Source organism: Diabrotica virgifera, chromosome 8, assembly GCF_917563875.1.
Source record: "Diabrotica virgifera virgifera chromosome 8, PGI_DIABVI_V3a".
NCBI lineage: Eukaryota > Metazoa > Arthropoda > Insecta > Coleoptera > Chrysomelidae > Diabrotica > Diabrotica virgifera.
Window position 1 is genome coordinate 66,234,564 of NC_065450.1, and position 13,484 is coordinate 66,248,047.

General features: G+C 34.3%; 1 protein-coding gene across 1 annotated transcript in view; it reads left to right on the forward strand.

Moving 5' to 3' along the window:
- The window catches only part of LOC126890618 (protein KIAA0100), a 219,107-nt gene that overhangs the window by 52,936 nt on the left and 152,687 nt on the right, over positions 1 to 13,484 (forward strand). The gene's annotated exons all lie outside the window — the stretch shown is intronic.

The window sequence follows — 13,484 nt, forward strand, 5'->3', positions numbered from 1 at the left end:
CCCCGTATCCACTAGTAAATTAATTATAAATATGCAAAAGATCTATCATGATTTTCTAAATAGTTTGTGGCTCGTTTTTCCTCTTGCCCTGTGTAATAAATTAATGTCTAGTAGTATTAATTGAGAAGGCTGTCGTCTCCAAACAGACCGGTAAAGAAATCTAATGCGCCCATAGCCCACTCCAGGATAGTGTTCAATATCTCATCTGTCATTGATAGTTGCGTGCTTTTCCTCACTCCATGGCCCTAAAATGAAACAATGTTATTTAGGTATATTTTATTTCGGTGGCATCCAAAATCCCGACAGCCAAAATCCCGACAGCCAAAATCTCGACGGCCAAAATCTCGACACGCCAGAATCCCAACACACTAGACTCCCAACACACCAAAATCACGACGTACCAAAATCTCGACATGCCAAAATCCCGACATGCCACAATCCTCGCATAAGTAAAAATCCCGACCACTACATTTTGAATATTTATTGTTTCGTTTTCAAATGCAGTACCAAATCATATATATAGGGTGTCCAGAAACTCTACCGACAAACGAGGACAGGAGATTCCTCAGATAATTTTAAGACAATTTAGCCAAATTCACCTACTCCGAAAATGCTTCCTAAGGGAGCTAGAGCTCTTTAAAGATGGCATCTTGTAATTAGTTTTTCATAAATACCTCCAGAACGCTTCTATTCAGAAAAACGAAAATTGGTACATATATTTATCTTACAGAGATAAATCGATTCCATCCATTGCGAATTTCTAGTACCGGTCATAGGTGTCCGTTTTGGGTAGGGAACGGGTTATTTTATCGCATAACTTTTTTGTCTTCAATTTTTAAACACTTTTGACTCTGGATTATTAAATTCTGAGGTATTCTAGTACTAAAAGATACTCTTGCTTTAAAACGATAGGACGTTAAAACGATAGGACGAGGATTAAAACGATAGGACGAGGTTTAAAACGATAGGTGTTCTAGAAAAATCGATCTAAAAATTTTTCTTCTCTTGAATTTGAAAAAAAAAAATTAAAGAAAACGGTGTATTTTGCCAACTTATAGCTGCAGTAACTTTTAGTACTAGAATACTTCATAATTTAATAATCTAGTGTCAAAAATGCTTAAAAATTATAGACAAAAAAGTTATGCGATAAAATAACCGTTTACCTACCCAAAACCGACGCAAATGACCGGTACTAGAAATTCGCAATTAATAAAATCGATTCATCTCTGGAATATAATTAAACATACAAGTTTTCGTATTTCTAAATAGTTTTTTTTTTAAATTTTTTTCTGAAGTTAAAAAAAACGAAAAATTTTCAAATGGATTTTTCTAGAAAACGGTGTATCGACTTAAATCAAGAGTACCTTTTAGTACTAGAATACCTCACAATTTAATAATCCAGAGTCAATAATGCTTAAAAATTAAATACAATAAAGTTATGTGATAAAGTAACCGTTGTCTTACCCAAAACGGACGCCTATGACCGGTACTAGAAATTCGCAATGAACGGAATCGATTTATCTCTGAAAGATAAATACGCATACCAATTTTTGTTTTTCTATATAGAAGCGTTCCGGAGGGATTTAAGAAAAACTAATTACAAGACGCTATCTTCAAATAGCTCTAGCTCCCTTCGGAAGCATTTTCGGACTAGGTGAATTGAGTTCAATTGTCTTAGAATTATCTGAGGAATCTCCTGTCTTCGTTTGTCGGTAGAGTTCCTGAACACCCTGTAGAGTATTGAAAATTAAAAATTAATTACTTACTAATAAGTACGGGTACTAATTAGTATGTATTTTAAAAGATAAAATTATTAAACACTTCATTTTATAATGTAAAAGCTATACTTACTGAAATGGACGGTTGTGACTTGATAATATCTGTTATATGAAAGTAAAATCGAGTTGAGGATTTGATTATATTATATTGAACTATATACATATAGGCAAAAAAAGAAAAATACAATTAATGTACCTATGTTAGAAATTTTATTTAGAAAATTAGTTCTTGTCAAATGGTAAATACTTTTGTTTAGTAACAAAAAATAAAAAACAGATGTCCATAGACAAAAAACTAGAAATAAATGTCAATTATATTATGTTAAAAAAGAAATTATCAAACCTTGACCAAAACACAGTATTTTTTATTAGATTAAAACTTACAATGAACTGTCAAACAAGTTAAGATAATTAAATCTAAATATGTTAAAAAATAAAATTAAGTTGTATTATATTTTTTGGGATTTTGGCGTGTCGGGATTCTGGCCTGTCGGAATTTTGGCTGTCGAAATTTTGGGGTAGACCCATTTAATTTTAGTTTTTATATAAGAACGACGTTATCATTATTCACTAAAGACGTTGCGTAATATAATACGTACTCTACTCTTTTGTATGGTGTCGAAGGTTGGACTTTAACAGATACTCTTCTCAAGAAATTGGAAGCCTTTGAAATCTGGGTATACCGAAGAATCCTACGAATAAGTTGGGTGGATACAGTTCGTAACGAAGTGGTTTTGCCTCGGATGGGAAAAGTTACGGAAATCATCAGAACAGTTAGAAATCGCAAACTTGAATATTTTGGCCATGTTATGCGCCACTCAGCGGCATATAGTATACTCAACTTAATAATACAAGGTAAGGTAGACGAAAGAAGAGGGCCAGGTCGAAGAAGAACGTCATGGCTTAGAAACCGGAGAGAATGGTTTAACAGATCCTCTGCATATGCTATGCTTCCAAGCACTTCAGGATCTATAGTCAATTGCTCCAACAGTTCCTCTAGCATTACATCCCAGAACATAGGTCCACATACTGATCCTTGTGGATCAACCTTGGATCAACCTTGTGGATCCTTGTTGCCGAGCTGCCGTCAACAAAATTACTATAGCCAGTTTGATAGCCTATAACTGTATACAGTGGAACCTCGATTATCCGTCAGGGCACTGGACCAAGGGTGTGACGGATAATCGAAAAGACGGTTAACAGAACATTAAAAAAATAAAAATTCATAGTATTATGGTGACACACAGATATTGACTAATAATTATGTATTGTGCTGTGCATTTTTATTTTCGGCTTGCGATTAAAAAATAGAACTCTAAAAGCACGGTATCATTTTTATCATTACCTATTTAAATTGAAATTTAATCCAGAGCCCTGAATAAGAACAAAAATTATTTACATAAAAAATGCGGTGGTGGCATAACTGCACGTGTACATTTCAACAAATTTCGTTTGGCTTATCACAATGCTCAAACAAAATGAATTAATGACTAAATTTTTACTTATGTATACAATATAACTTATGTATGGACCCTGACGGTTAACAGAGGTGACGGTTAATAGAGAGACAGATAATCGAGGTTCCACTGTATTCTACATATTTCTATAAGATACTACTAGCTAAAAATGATTAAATTTATTACATACTCTTAATTCAAAATAGCAATAAATACAGAAAAGGGGGAAACAAGCCTTTTTTATTTAATAGTTTTCAACCACTTAGATTACAGTTAGGCCCTTAGTTATAATTCGCCCATAAAATCTTTATAGTATTCGCGGTGTGCAAGTACTTGGAGGGGATACGAGAAACGATCGTGCGCGAATAGCGGAGAAATCTTGCGACTTTCTTAAATAATTCATATTGTCAATTGAAATTGTCAAATTTACGTATATTTCATACCTACTGTCATTGAAGAAGAAAAAATATATGTTGCTCACAATATTGATATGATATGCAATTATTATATAAAAGTGTATTTAATTAATTGTATTTTGCTTGCAGTACTGCATTTTAATAATTAATTTTATTTACTACATACAATTGTTTACCTTTTAATAACATAACCTATCTTACTTTTTCTTCTTATAATTTTTTTTGGGCTACGGCCTTGACAATTATCCAGCAACCAGGACCAATATGATTGGCCAATATAATTAAAAGTGCGAAAAAAGTTGCCGAGCTATGAAACCAGGTGTCGCTTTTCCGAATTTGCACGGTCCCAATAGTAAAACAGTTCACCAAATTTCCGATCCAAATACCGATTTTGAACTTAGAAATTCAATTTTCATCAACCTAGTTTTGTCTAACCTATTCTTCAACAATTTGTCACGCGCAATACCAATCATTTTTATTATTATAATATATATTATGTTATGAATATCTTGAAGACATCAAAATTTTTAGAAAAGCTCCGTAAGAGTAATGGTAGGGGAGTCCAAGCGGGGATTTTTGCAGTTACTCGAGCGCGTCAGATTATCATATGGGGAGAAACCTGGTGCCCTGCAGATGTACCTCTACCATATATTAGCCCTTAACACAGGGGAGTTCGTTAAGGGGGGCCCGAAAAAAAAATCTATCCTTAAAAATACTCGAAATTGTCAGACTAAGATAAGGTAAGTTAAGGACATGCAAAACAGTGTATATTTCAAAAATCTGACGATTTGAGCGGGGCGTAAGGAAATGGGTGAGTTAAAAGGTTTCACAAAAAAAAGCGAATAATTCGCGAAATGAACGTTAGACCGAAAAACTAAAAAATATGTATTCAATATTTTTCAAAAATCTATCGAATTATACCAAACATGACCCTCCACGGAGAGGGGTGGGGGTAAATTTAAAATTTTAAATACCAATTCCGCCATATTTCGCAAAATAAACATTCGATCGAAAAACTGCAAAATACACTTAATCAATATTTTTGAAAAATCTATCGAATGGTACCAAACACAACCCCCTACGGAGGTGGGGTGAGGGGTTACTTTAAAATATTAAATAGGAGCCCAAATTTTTATTCCAGATTTTCTTTACGTAAAAATAAGTAACTTTTATTCGAAACATTTTTTCGAATTATGGATAGATGGCGCTATAATCGGAAAAAACGATTGTTGGAAATGGAAAATAAATTAAAAAATGGAAAAGCCCCACTAAAATGGAAAACTTTACTTAACTTTTTTAGGTTTTAGGACCTACTCTTCACAACCCAATAGGTCCCCAAAGCGCTCGAGTGACTGCACATTTAGCATACTTCGCTCCCCTACTATAAGATAATGGTTCAAAGATTGACATCCTATTGTTTATATTACAAAAAAATGTTTATATTTTAAAAAATTCCTGAGGCCGCCCAAACAATTCGATTTCGGATGTCTAAATCCGAAACTATTTAATTTATTCAACAAAATCAACTTAAATCGAAACAAAATTAGTATGATTGAATATGTATTTTCAATACCTTTCAAACGAGATATCACTTGCCATAAGGTCCCATTTAAAATTATTGGTGAAAGTGTAACGTTATTAACTGTCACTATTACGTTGAGAAACCTACGCCCATTTACTTTGTCCCTCCAAATTTCACTATTATAAGTATAACCGTTATATGAGGGGGGAGGGGACTTTTCACTAGCACTGTATATATTTATTCCAGTGGTGTTTGTGAAATTTCTGCTGTCTATTCATATATAAAATAAAAATGCATGCAAATAACTTCTTTATTTCTAAATTTTGTATGTTTTAACAATATCTAACTACACTGGGCGCCAGAAAAAACGAGCCATCTTAATAAATTAGGACTTACCAGTTTTTTTAATATCAAGGATATCTTGGATTGTGCATAGTGAAGACTGACTAAATAAAAATAATAAGCAAATTTGCCGACTTTAGGAAATCAATAAATTCTCACATAGATAACATAGCTATGGTAAGATGTAAAGGAAAACTATCGCAGCCTATCAGGTATGAAACTGGCAGTAGACAAGGAGATTCGCTGAGTCCATTAAGATTTAATCTGATAATGGATGAAATCTTAAAGAAAGTTAAAAAGAAGAGGATATAGAATGGGAGGAAAGGAAATAAAGATAATACTATGCTACGGCGACGACGACATAATAACCGCCGAAAATGAAGATGACGTACAAAGATTAATTAAAGAATTCGAAAATACGGCCCTCATATGTAAAACATGGTGATCTCAACAGAGAAAACTAAATCGATAGTGATATTAGCGGAACAGGGACGATGTAAATTGGTCGTAAATAACAAAATAATAGAACAAGTGATGGAAACGGAATACTTGGGAAACTGTCAAGCTACGGAAAAGTGGAAGAAGAAGTACAAAAACAAGTAAACATCTAGAACAGAGCAGCAGGATGTCTCATCAACAAAATCTGGAGAAATAAATCCACGAAAACCAATATATAAATCAACAATAAGACCGGTGATGACGTACACAGCGAAAACAAAACGACTGCTGGAAACAGCAGAAATGAAAGTCTTACGAAAAATAACAAACCATACTCTAACGGATTAAGCGGTGAGGAAATACGAGCGAGATCTGGTATAGAAGAAATAAACATGTGGACCAAAAGAAGAAAAATAGAATGGAATCAACACATATAAAGAATGACAGAAAATAGAATAGTACGAATAGCAAAAGACAAATCGCCAATTGGAAGAAGATCGTTGGGACAACCGAGGAAAAGATGGTCAGAAACGTCAATTGATTAATCATCATTGATCATCAATGAATCAATTGAAGGTCACAATATTGTAAGATTTGTTGAAAGTCAGAGACTTTCATGGCTGGTACACGTCCAGGGACAAGAATATACAAAATCAACGTAGAAAATATTACAATGGAAGTCGATAGGAAGACAAAAACAAACAAGACCCAGAATGAGATGGTTTGGTCACGTGGTTGACGACGTGGAAACTATGAATGTAAGACGTACGAGGAGGAGAATGGCACAAGTAGGAGGAGAATGGCAAAATAGAGGTCTGAATGGAAAGACATAGCCAGACAGGCAAAGATCCATCCAGGATTATGATACCAAAAGAAAAAGAAAGAATGTCTCACTAACAATGTATTGATTTGCTCAAAGTACAAATTGTAATCGTATTGCGAATCTTGGGAGCCAGTTCAAAAAGCTTGTAAAGTGTCGCATGCCTGCTTCAAACAAGACATGAAGCAATTTGAAGTGATGGTCGATATTCAGATCAATTTTTGTAAGCTTAGCTTGGAAGTAGTTTTTAAGTAGATTTGTTAATTCTAGTGAATGAGAACAGACTAGTAAAGAAGATGACAGATGCCAAAAGACAGGGGAAAAGAAGAAGGGGCAGACCTAGAAAGGGGTGGATGAAACAAATCGAGGAAATCGGGGTCAAGAGAGGGAAAACAGTGCAACAGATGAAGGAAATGGCAGGAGACCGGAAGGCGTGGAAGAAATGGATAAAAGATGGATAGGTGATACCATTTTTGATTATTTTCCTTTTGTTGCTCACAAAAACGCGACTGACATGTTAAACCTTAAGTTGATTATGTACAATATAAATATATAAACGAGTAAAAGATACATGATTTTCTAAATTGTTTATGGCTCGTTTTTCCTCATGCGCAGTATAATAAATTAATGTCTAGGATGAATCGCCGAAAAACTCGCTAATAATCTCAAACGCATTGGTAAATAATCCTACTGCGTCCATAAGAACATCCATGACATTTTCCATTATGTCATCCGTTATTGACAGTTGTGTATTTTTCCTCACGCCATGGCCCTAAAATGAAACTATGTTATTTATATACTAATTTAGTTTTTAGTATAAGAATGACTTGCTCGTAATTTTTTATTAAAGACGTTACGTAATATAATACACTTCCCTGCATAGATGCAAATATCATACGGCACAAAATAATTCGTAAGAAAATGAGGCCCAATGGTTCCAAGCGACAGTTTGTACAAAACTTGTTTTTTAACATTAAATTTATTGTTCTTTGAATTCTGCATCGAATTCGAATGGTATTGAAAGGTCTGCCATTCGTTGACAGATGGCGCCACAGTCAATAGTGAAATGTAGTTCAAAGCGCACGAAATACTTTAAAGTTTGAACCATATTTAGATGGTTCCATGTACTACAGTGAGAGTATTGGTGGAAGTTAAATGTCAGTTTTAACAGTTAAAATTATCATTTTCTTGTTTTTCAATGTCCTCTGTGTCCGAAAATGAATCTAGGGCGGATTATTGTAGCTCCGGTTCTGAATATTTACCAGAAATTAGCAATTTAAAATTATGAAAATAATTAATTTGATTAATTAATTTGAGTAAATTAATTAAATTACGTAAATATGATTAATTAAGTAAATTAATTAATTAAAATAATTAATTTGAGTAAATTTCTATGCTTCCTTAATTTTCTTCTTTCTTGCCAAGAGGGATTGAAAATAAATATATCTAAAACCCAGATGATTACAAATCTTGTAGTCAGCAAAGATATATGCGTATTAACAAGATCCATAGGTCATGAGATTCGCATAGGAAAAGATATCCAAACCGTTGAGCTTCTCCGTCGTATAAGACTGACTTGACTTGGGCAGCCTTCGGCAAGCTGAACTGAAAATGACCCATTTTTAAGGTGGTGCGTTAATTTCCTGGAGTAGTGTAGTATCTGCAACTTGGTGCAGTTTCAAAGATTGGAATATTATTCTATTCAACTATGATAGTACATAAACGATCTCATTATTAAAAAGAAGGTTTTTAAAATTAAAAAGGCAATGCTTGGTATAATTATAAAGCTGTAACATTTATTGACTCAAATCATATTTCACAAGCTCTTTAGAAAATCACAAACATGTTTTCAAAGTCATTATCCAGAAGTTAAGAGGGGAATTGTTTCCATAAGATCATTAACGAATCCTACTGCATCCAAAAGTGTATTTAGAGTTTTATTCATATTATAATCGGATTCGTTATTTGCCACTTGCATATCGATTATTTCTTGTTCAAGATCCTAAAATTAAAAAATAATATTAACCAAACAAAGCTTTGCAATATTTGTTGTGAGATAGACAAAGTATTTTAAGTGATCCTAAAGAGCAGCAGTGAAATCTATTGAGACAACTTCATATGTTACAACTTCATTAAGAACTATACAGATTATTTACAAGTTTATATTTATTTTTATACTACACTCGAGAGCAAACAAATCGACTCAGTCGATGAATTGTAGTTTATGCTTAGTATGTTGCCTATTATAGAGCTGAAAAAAATAATTGTTTTATGCAAATTGACAAGGTTCTGTAAATTTTGTCTTCTTCTGTATGGCATAGGGAATGCAGCAAATATAGTAACGGGCATATTCTACGTAATTTAGACCTTTATAAATTTTCCGGTCGTCGTCTCAGTCGCTTTTCAAACATTGACCTGTGTGTACACTTCGAAGTTCAGTAAGTGAATATTTTACAAAATCGATACTTCACCAGTGAAGGAGGCTCAAGTAATTGCATAATTACGAGAGGGATATAGTCAGAGGCCTGTCGCCCGCTGCTTCCTTATGACGAAGTTGGCAGTCTCAAGGGCTTCCCGTCGCTACTAGGAGACCGGTAGCTACAGTCTGATTGTTTTGTGGAATTGGCACATGACAGGAGTTAAGCTTCAATAATGCTTGAGGAATGTTCGAGGTGCCACCGTCACTCATTGGATAGTTCGGAGAAGTCTTAAGGCTGCCACTTTGACTCTCAGACGAGCCAAAACACTGCCCAATTTTAACGCACGTCAGAAACAAGCTCGACTTCAGTTTGCCCGAGAAGACGTTGTTGTAAAACCACCTTATTTTATTTCATTTTAAATATTATCTAACTATTATATTTTAAAAACTTATATAAGAATTGTAAATGCATGTGTTTGCGTTCGAAAATATCTGGTTTTCGTTCCCCCTAATGTGAACCTTTATTTGTTGTTAAGACTAGCTTTTTCTGCTGATATATCGCCCGCGCTCTTTTCATAGTGTAGAAACTCGAAATTGTGGCAGGTGGCAGTCTTACAATGACTTCTCCGAGGTGAAGGCGAGTGTGTTTTTTCGCGCTTCTGGTGCAAAATTACGTATTTTGTAAATGTACCGCGCTTTTGTTATTAGTCTAAAGTTACATTGATTTCACTCAAACCTCTGTGTGTGTACACCCCCGAAGCACTATAAATATTATTAAAGTTTGTATAAATCTCGTTGTATTTAGAATTGCGATAAGTTATCAATGTTAGAATCAGCCCTTATTTCAGTGCAGTACACTTATTAAATAAACTATCGAAGGAATTCTCTTTAATTTTATTATCATTGCTCCAGTGGTCCTTAATAAATATTTTGGAGCAATTGGATGTCTATCCACTGCTCTTAAAAAGGTGGAAAGTTTGGCATTAAATGCCCTCCCACCAGACGTCAGTTAGGACCTTGGCCAATGATGCAGAGATTTATTCTCTGATGAGGGTCGAATGTGTTTATAAAGCAATAATAGAAGACGACATGTCTACCGGAAGCCTTAAGAACGATTTGCACAGCATTGCTGCAGTGTCGAAACAGTGAGCTATTGAGGTGATTCGTGTATATTTTGGGGTACTTTATCTTTAGAAGAAAAAACAGAGCTTGTGTTCGTGCCCGGTGGTGGTCGCGAAGGGGGTTTGACAGCGAATCGTTACATTAGGGATATTCTCCAAGACAGTGTTGTTCCCTACGCCGCCGGCTACATGGGCGACAGCTTCATGCTAAAGCGTGATAACGTTTGATGGCACACAGCGCGGATTACGAAAGATTACCTGGCCAATACCAATATAACAACAATGGACTAACCTTCATTAAGTTCGCATCATAGGCGTAACCAGGGGGGTTTTGGGGGTTATAACCCCCCCCTCATTGGGATGTACTTTGAGCTCTATACGCTTAACACCATACCCTTCGGAGACCTTAACCCCCCCCTTTCCAGTAGTTGTAACCCCCCCTTAGGATTATCCTGGTTACGCCTATGGTTCGCATATGAATACCATCGAGCACCTATGGGATAAGCTCAAACGCAGAGTCCGGGTCCATAATCCAACACCAGTGACAGTGGCGGAGCTAAAAACTCTTCAGAAATCCGTAAGAAACTTAATAAGATCGCATGGAAAGTGTAATACAAGACAGAGGAGGAAATACTCAGTATTAATTTTGATTTACTCAGATTTTTTTATGTTAATTTACTATATTCATTACATAATGACTTATCTAAGTCTTAATTTCTACTTCTGCAGACGTGGACCCTTAGATCTTAACTCTGGCGTTGTGATTCCAGTACAAGTTTTATAGTAGTTTGATGTCCTTTCGAAGTTTATGAAGCATATAAATATATCCTTATAGGGCCTCAGGTGGTAGTTGGTATGTTTGGCTCGCGTGCTGGTAGGCCGGGGTTCAAATCCTAGCGCCGGCAAGAACAATTAGATATTTTTAAGAGGTCTATAGGCCCCAGGTCGACTCAGCCTGAATAAAATGAGTACCTTCGGTAAAACCAGGGGTAATAAGAGGCGGTTGAAGCGTAGCACTGGCCCTGTTACCTTCCTTGTATACCGTAGGCTCTAGATATAGCAGACTACCCAGCTATAATCCCAAAGCCGCGTCAACGGTACAAAACGGGAGACTATTATTATAAATATATCCTTCTATTCTGTTTTCGTAGCATTTTTGGGCCACAACTAGTGAACTAAACAGGTATTCTCTCTCTTTTAATAGGACTTTTACTGCATGTCTCATAAGGTTTGGTGGGTTTGGCTTTTTTGGTAGTGGGATAAATATTGATTTAGCCAGTCTTGGGGTATTTTTACAGTATCTTAAATGCGATTGAATAAACAAACAAATATTTTAATGTTTTCTTCGCAGATGCATTTTAATTTTTATGGGTATATTTTATCTGGACCTGGACTCTTATTTGTTTGATTAATGTTATTTATTCTTTCGGTTTTCGGAATTTCTGGTCTTTCGTTGTTGTTGTCCAATCTTTTTGTTCTTCTAGTACGTCGTTAAAAATGTATTTTGATAAAGTTTTCCCAATCTTTCAATTTATCTTTCGCAGATTCTCGCAGTTTGCCATCCGTGTTCAGCATGGTGTGTAGGGTTGTTTTGTTGTTAGTCTTTTACGTTTTTATGTGGATTTAAAAAGTCGTGCCTTTGTTGCAGTTCTATTTCGACGCATTTTGTTTCCGGCCATTTCTCTGTTTTGTTTGTTTGCCTCTATTTATTGCCTCGAATTATTCTCAGGTCAGTAGGGGCAATGGGAGACACTTACCTCAATTTCACATATATTCAGATATTTTGGGAACAATTAGTGTGACAATTTTTCCTATATTTTTATGTGATCGAGGAGAGATAACCCTTTAAGGTATTATTACTTTCAACATATATTTGTCTAAACCAAGTACTCTATAATTTTTTAAACGCTTTTATTTAGTTCAATAGTTTGCGTCAAATCTTTAGACGTTAATTTGAGTGCCTTTTCTCCAATGCAAATGAATGAAAATTTGCAGACATATGCATTCGCGGGAACAATACACGAATAATCAATAAAAAAAATTTTTTATGTTTATTAATTGTTTAAATAAAAAAAAACGATTTTAATGGAAAATGCTTAAATTCTCTTGTTTTTTACAATGTAAAAACTTGAAACTTTTACGTGTTGTAGCTAATGATATGAACTATACATAATTTCACTTTTTACGTTAATTGTTTACGTTATGCTTCATAAATAAACAATAAAGTTTCAAATTTTTTGCCGATTCCGACTACTTTTCATGTTAGTACATCATATGTTTTATACATATTTTAAGAAACATGACGATATATTTTAATGTTTGAAAAGTGTAAGACTAAAAAGTAAAAAATAAAAAAATATGAAAAAAAAAATTTTTAGGAAATGCTTTTCTTAGGTACGAGTGACTAAAATTAAAAATATTATAAAAAAAATCAACCAAAAGCAAAAAATAAAAAAAATTAAAAAATCTAACACATTCGTTAAAGAAAAGCGTGGGGCGAAAACCGTTTATTCGTTGAAGACACGCCACGCTTTTCTTTGACGAATGTGTTAGATTTTTTCATTTTTATTTTATTTTTTGCTTTTTAGTTGATTTTTTTTATAATATGTTTAATTCTAGTCACTCGTAACTAAAGAAAAGCGTTTTCTAAAAATTTTTTTTTCATATTTTTTTTTTAAATATTATGTCAAATGTCCCCATTTGCCCCAATGTACGGGGTAAGTGAAGACGGCAATTTTTTTCCAATTTAACTCACCTATAAAATAAAAGAGTAAATGAAGAAAAAAGCTTATCATTTAATCGAAATGAATTTCGATAGAGGGCGTTCTATCCATACTGCGATGTAAATTATTCTAATTTATATCGACAATCTACGGTCGGAATGGTAAAAATCTGTCTTCCTTAGAGCCTCCTTCACAACAGGTAGACCTAGAAATAGTGCTATCGGGGGATGGAGGAAGATTTTAATCAAAACGAAACCGTAGATTTTCTTATTTTCTTATTTTATCATTTAATGCATAAAATAACAGCCTTGTATTGTGAGTTCGTAGATTGCCGGTAGATGTCACCTAAGTATAGAATGGATATTCAGCGACAAATTCAACATAGCGCTTTTATTAACAATATTATTTTCGATGTCCTGATTTGCCCCTGTCCACATTTACCCTGATT